Source organism: Pocillopora verrucosa, chromosome 14 (genome assembly GCF_036669915.1).
Source record: "Pocillopora verrucosa isolate sample1 chromosome 14, ASM3666991v2, whole genome shotgun sequence".
In the NCBI taxonomy this organism is placed as follows: domain Eukaryota; kingdom Metazoa; phylum Cnidaria; class Anthozoa; order Scleractinia; family Pocilloporidae; genus Pocillopora; species Pocillopora verrucosa.
In genome coordinates this window covers 20,011,599-20,018,830 of record NC_089325.1, presented here as the reverse complement: position 1 = coordinate 20,018,830, position 7,232 = coordinate 20,011,599, and the positions used below count along the sequence as shown (strand labels likewise).

Here is a 7,232-nt window from a genome sequence, read left to right as displayed (position 1 = left end):
TTTTGAAAGTGATATATTTGAGTTTATTGCCACCCAATTTTGAAAAAGTAAAACCATACTTCTCTAGAAAAGGTATTTGTCTTTCGTTTTTGTGGAAAAAATGGTTAATATTGTGAGCTTCAGAGGGTGAATTTTTGTTTGAAAAATTAGTAAAAATCTTTGCATTTGATCGTAGGCCATTGAATTTTGGGCTCAAGTTTGAGCTTGTATGGGAACCAAGAAGAAACCTCTTCGGAGGTCTCCTAAATGTTCTGCGAGAAGCCGATTTCCACTGGGTGAGTTGGCAAGGGAAAAATGTAACCTCTGTGATGAATATTTATCAAAAAATAAGAAGTTGCCGGCATTTAAAAAAGAGAAATAAGCGTCTTCAAGAAAAGAGTGAGAAAGTACAAGAATGCATGAATCAGCTCGAGATAACACCACGTTCAAGTGCATTTGTAATTTCAAAAAACACCTCCACTGCGCGCAAAAAGAATCCCTCTGAACTTTCTGATGGTGGTAAACTGAACTTACCTCGACGAAGTGCCCAACGGAGGCAATTGGAAACCTTAATTGCTGCAACAGAGATCAATGGAGGGAGTATGGAGGACAAGGCTCCTGCTCTAGAGGGCATGGTCTCCACTGTCCTTAAGTATAGCAAAGTAACTGATGTTGCCAAGTATCTCTCCTCATCTAAAAAATTGAAAAAGGCCACTCTGATGGAAATAAAGAAGGAAGCACTAGAATACGAGAAAAGTAATGAAAATTTTATCCGGTCATTATCATTGCTCTATGCTGGAGGGGTCATTGGAAAGGTAAAGTACATGCAAGGGAGGTCTGCACTTGTCATGAGGCACACAGGGAAGAGCACTAAAACAGGTACTCCATCAAAACAGAGAACAACATTTGGTTTTGGAATACCAATTCCAAGACCTCTTTCTTACAAAGACTTAATGCAAAATATTTCACAGATTGACATTGGGGAACTAATTTCTGTTAGAGACACCTTGTGTGCCACTTTACCCCAAGAACAGAGAGTTGCTGGTGTGTACAGAGATCTAGAAACAATGCTCCTCACTCTAAGCAAATTTTATCTTGAAACAGATCCCATTAGAAAGGAGAGTGAAAAGCTGGTTTGGTTTGGTGAGAAGGGAGCTTTCAAAGTAGCGGTGGGTGGAGACAGTGCCCCATTTGGAAAATGGGATGAATCTGTGTCTTGGCTAGTGAGTTTCCTTAATGTGGGGGCAAGAGTTGCAAGCCTGAATGAAAATTTCCTCTTGTTTGGTGCTAATTGCAAAGAAGATCATCCTGCTGTTAGACTTTTTACAAAGCAGCTAGCCTCTCAAATTAAAGAAATTGAGAAGAAAGCCTATACTGTATCAGGGGTGCAAGTAACTTTTTCCTTTGAACTGGTTCCCTCTGATATGAAATTTCTTTGTTTCCTTAATGGAGAACTAAGCAATTCTGCTGGTTATTTTTCAAGCTTTGCCAATGTATCAAAGGCAGATTGCACCACATTAAATGGCAAATTTGGAAACATGCCAAATTGCAAGTGGAAACCTTGGCCATACCAACAAAGACTGGACATGGCTGAGCAGGTGTCAAAGTTCAAGGATAAAATTTCCCCCAACCTTGCAAAGTCCACCCAGAGAAGTAAAATTACTCAGTTCATTGCAAGCAAGAAGTCAAGACAAGAATTTGAGCCTCCCATTGGTACTCTTTGTGATAAAGAGGTTGTTGAGCCTCTCCATTTGAAAAATAATGGAGTGCAACATTTGCAGTCAATGCTTTTAGACTTGGCAATTTCATCAAGTAACATCCCAGGTAAAATCAGCAGTTTGTCAGATCTACCACCATCAAGTGCACTTTTCAGATACTTGAAAGCATTAGAGTCTGATGTCAAAGCTGGACAACTAGAGAAACAAATAGGGAAATGTATCCTAGAAGACAGGCCAAAAGATAAGGACTTTTCCTACAGACTAACTGGAAAAGACTCTAAACTTGTCTTGCATGGTTTCATGTTTCTGGTAGATGCAATCAAGGGGATTCAGATAACCCCAAATTGATTATGAAGCTGATCTGCATTGTTTTCATAGCAATCAAGTTGAGAGATTGTGCTTCAAGGTTCTCTATGTATCATATCACTCCTACAGTTGTCCAAGAGCTGCAACAAATGAGCCATGATTATTTCACAGCAGTAGTCCTTTTCACTGACAAAGTTTCATGCACAGTCTGGAGTATTGGCCATCTGGTTCCAGTTCATACTCAGTGGATGTTTGATAAATATGGAACTGGCCTTGGCATAAACACAATTCAGGGAAGGGAGGCAAAGCACGTCCAGATTGCTAGTTATGCAAAAAACAGTCTTTTCAAGGACCGCTGGCACCAAGTGTTCTGACATGACTACATCAGTAAACTTTGGCTGCCTATTCATCAGCCCTCCCTCTTGACCTATCACCAGACAAAGGAAAGCCTTATCCCCCGTCGTGTGACCACAGATCCACAGCATCACTGTAATTATGGTTTTCATAAGCCTCGATGCAATGAAAAATGCTACTACTGTGGTCATTCATTCATGGCTGAAGTAACAAGGTCAGTAAAGGAGGGAAAGCCCACCAAGGGGTGCCTTAAGCATATGTCATGAGTTAATCCTCAAAACATTGAGTGATATTTTTAGAAGCATTCTAAGTGTAACTGTGCTTTGACTCACAATGAACCCCAGCTGTTTAAGGACTTATAAAACAACTGTTTTATTTTTCATGCTTTGTAAAATTTTCATGAATAAGGAGTTGAGGTAAATGTAAGTTTATATTTAACTGTAACTGATTATATTGCACCCAAAGTTTTCTCTGTTTACATACTGCTCATAACCATAAGGTTCAATTTCATTGGTTAAAATTATAGAAGTTGTTCCTCATTTAATTCAATCACCTGGAGGAAAAACATTTAGAAATTAATATAAAAATTCAAATTGAACTATGTATAATTATATAATCTGTATAATACATGGCTGGAAAAACAAAGTCAGCAAAGAGGGGAATGCCCCTACCAAGGAGGGTCTAAAGTATGAAATTGTCATGAGTTAATCCTGATTGTGCATTTTGAGAGGCCTTTTAAGTCTGCTCTTGGCTAAAGTTATACCTCTGCTTGCTTTTAAAATTATCAACTGTAACTTTATGTCATAATATATGAGAAGTTTTCTCTGTCTATATACTTCTCGTAACCATAATAAGTTTATAAGTTTCAGCACTTATAGTAGTGGTTTGCCTTATTTAAGCTTATATGATCATGTGGAGGCATTATAACATCCAGAATGAATACTGCTATTTGATAGTGTTTTACTATTTCCTTGTTTTACTGGTGTCTTTTCTTTGTGTAGCTCACACCATTTAACACAACAGTTAAGCAATGTCGGTTTCCAAAATAAACTGGTGATTTCTGTATTTAGTGGTGGCTGATACCAAACGAATTCCAATAGCCATAGAAAAATTTTGCAATTACTCTCCTTTTGCATTGTAGATCATCACTCCTTTTTTTTCTTGGCTGACAATGAGCTTGACTTGTCCCTCTCCTTCGCCAAGCTGCTTGATAAATCCACCACAGTCCATAAATTTGTCAAACAAATGACATAGTCTTCTCAGACTGAAAAAAGTAATTGTTACAGAACCTGGCTTCTCTTCTACCTCTAAACCATACCTTGTTAGACCAAGAACGTCCTTATGTAAAATGTTAAAAACCTCCTGTGCCATAGGGAGATCAAAAATGACCATCCACGGGTGCACTTTACTCATCCTTGGTGATAGCCGGCGATTAATGGCACATTTTGCCCAAATCATGCAACGCTGTAGCATTGGATACAGTTCGCCAAGTTTATATTTAGGTCGCTCTCGAATTGCTCCAAAGTTTCCTTTCACAGCTATCTCAGCAACCTTGTTTAGCCGGTTGAATGTGATATCTAGATCCCTCAATTTATGCCCATTCGAAATTCATCGCTCAAATTCTGACTTGCTATGCTTAAGGGCTTCTTTTATTGAAAATATTAGTTCCTCTTCGGTGGGTTCAGAGCTATCCACCATCTTGGATTTTGGAAAACTTTACCCCAGGTCACGCGCGGCCAAATTTAAAGTTGGCCCAATTTCGAGCAATAATTTCCAAGCGTGTAAATTGGTGAGAGGTAACGGTGAAGACTCAGAGAACTTCTTTTTGTCTCTTCAAGACTGTGTTTTGTAAATAGAGCAGAACGGTGCCTATAATAACCCCAGGTATGTTGAGTACGGCGGCTTGGAAGGGCAAGTCCAAATTGTTGTTGCTATTTCGCTTGGTTCTTGCCAACTTTCAAAGCTGTCAGGTATTGAAGGAAATGTTTCAAAATCTTCTTCATTCCCTCTGGGAGCTTCATCAAGATTTGGAAAACAAAATCACAAGCTTTAACACCAATGCATGTCATGTGTTTTGGAGGGAGCCTTCCAAAGGCCAAAGTTCTGGTGGGAGAGCATGATACATCACTACAAAGGACCATATCGAGGTTCTTAGAAACACTGGTATGCAGTGGACAACCATAGCACAGTGTCTTGGTGTAAGCCCCAAAACTCTTTATAGGAAAAGGCTTGAATATGGATTTGAAGATTCTTTCACTGACATTTCAGATGAAGAGCTAGAGTGTAACATAAGGGATGTGTTACGCCTGACTCCTTTTTCAGGTGAGTCCTACATATGGGGAGCCTTAAGAGGTTGTGGTATTTTTATTCAACGATGGAAAATATGGCAAGTTTTGCAGGCTATTGATCCTGTTAATTGTGCAATTAGGTGAAGGTCACCAATTCGGCATCACCTGTATAGTGTCAAGAAACCAAATCACCTTGGAAATAACCTTGCAAACACAGTATTGCATTGCTTTGTTAATGGTACTCAAGAATTTGGGTTCCCCTTCTGTGTTGGAGGTGACAGAGGAGTTGAAAATGTTGATGTGGCTAGTTTTATAATTCAGAACAGGTGGCTCAATAGGGGAAGTTTTATCTGTGGTCGCAGTGTTCATAACCAGAGAATTGAACGTCTATGGGCAGAAGTCAACAGAGTGGTATCTGTCTTTTACAGAGACCTCTTTGTTTTCATGGAAGAGGATGATGTTCCTTGTAGAAAATAATTGTTATAAAAAGACACTGGAAAGGTGCAAGAACCTCAGTATGTACATGCAGGTGTGGTAACAAGGTTAGAGGGTTCCTGTTGAGCCTTAGCAGAGTAGTGAACAGGATGTGCCAGCACAGATGACTAGGTACAAGTTAGGGTTGGTTCCCCTTTTACTGCTTGCTACTGTTTCTTTTTTGGTCCAGTTAACTTTAAGAAGGAAAAAGTATGACAGACCTTTTGTTGCATAGTCTCGAGGCAGTAGTTGCATTGAACAGCTTCTATATTGAGGCCCTGTTAGAGGACGTATGCTTGTTTGCCATCTAACCTTTAAAACCTGAAGCTTGTCCATTAAAAGATTTGTCAAGTTATCAATCTTACTTTCGGTTGCAATTTCATGAAGGAAGTTTTTTTGCTTGTCAGCAGTTATTTTATGTTGATCATGTTGCTGTATTGACAGCCTATTGGTTATTTAGAATTTCCCTGGACAGGGCCTCTTTTCTTATACAGGTTTTAATGAAGTGGGCTCCCCCCCCCCATTCTTATTATTGTTTCATTCATAGGGGAAATTTGTGGCACTTTTGATAAATTATCTGTTGATAGGTGTTTGGATTTTAAGAGTTTATTTTTTTTTTTCCACATTTTTTATTGTACTCGCCTGCTTTTGTTGAATGAGTTTCTTGAAGAAATATTAAGTCTGCTTTTTGTTTTCTACACCAGGTGAAAAACACTCTGCGTTTTTGAAAATTGCTGAGGCCTCTCACATTAAGAGGCACCGGTTTCAGGCTATCAGACTTGATCTTAGAATTTGTCATTTGTCAGCCATTATTAGAATCATTTATCATGAGAGAACTTATCAATAATTTATTATAATAATTGGCATGTTTGAGCAGTTGATATGTTTGTAAGCGGCAAGAAATGTGGAATTTTATAAAAACAGAAATAGTAAACACAAGACACACACAAAACATTGCACATACATTGGTTACACACAATAACGAAAGCGCACTTACCATTGTGGTTTCGAGACACGCTTTCGCCGAGATCTCCTTTAGACGTAAAAATCAGTTTACATGATATGCGTATATTTACAAGATTTATGCAACTAAGGAAGAGACTAAATTGTTCATCATTGCAAAAATCAGTCGGTTCAGTTCAAAAATATCCAAATGTTCGGCTACTCGTCAGTCGGCAGTTTTAAAGGTTGACAACTTTGTAGTGGAAACTTTCTTGTATAATATCTGACCATGGAATGAAGGCGGATTCAACATCTTCTTTTTCTTTGATTTCTTTTAAATAATCTTTTCGCAGCTTAGCTCTGTCGTTGCGTACCGACTTCGATACATCATCTGATATATATATTTGGGACTCAAAGAAAGCTTTCTCTTCAAGAGCTTTAGCGGCGGCTTTTAGAATCTTCACCTTATCCATGTACCTAAGAAGGTAAACATTGGTCGCGGCTTTGGAGTCGCTGCGGCCTGTTCTTTAACGTTCATGCGGTGTGCCCTCATCACCTCAATGCCCTTGATTCCCATATGGTTTCCAAAGAAGTCGTGGGCCAGAAAAAAAAAAAAAAGCTCTAGAGAGTCTTGTTCCTTCTCTGCGTCTTCTCGCAAACCCCATATGACGATATTGTTCCTTTTGGAACGGTTTTTGAGGTCATCTATTTTTTTCTCAAGTGTGGCCAACTCCATGCGGGACGCTTTCACTGCAATGTCGCTTTTGACTTCAGTGACTTGTTCTTCTAAATAACCGTAGCTCTGCTTCAAATCTTTAACGTCATCGGTTGTCTTCTTCTGGCTTACTTCGAGGTTCTCTAGTTTCTGAAGAATGGAGTTCAACTTTACTTCTTGGTCAGCTTTCGCCTTTAACAAGTCGTCCATCTTGGCGTCCATCTTGGTCAGGACAGCGTCGAATTTGCCTCCGGTTGCTGTCATTTCGCTCTCTTTTTTTTATTTAGACCTAGTTTTAATACTCATTCGCCTCTTCAAAGTGAAAAGCACAAAAAGAAACGCGTTATCACGTTTTAAAAGCACATTTAAAACCAATTTTTAGGAGAGAGCTTGGGCACGTCTGTTCACCTTGAAGTCGTCCCCAGACCCCCCTGGGTTTCTGCAATTATTATAATG

The 7,232-nt window shown here is 39.1% G+C and overlaps 1 pseudogene; it reads left to right on the top strand.

Annotated features, from left to right (window-relative positions):
* The first annotated feature begins 208 nt into the window (after nucleotides 1–208).
* LOC131796211 (uncharacterized) lies at nucleotides 209–2,623 on the top strand (annotated as a pseudogene).
* The last annotated feature ends 4,609 nt before the right edge of the window (nucleotides 2,624–7,232 follow it).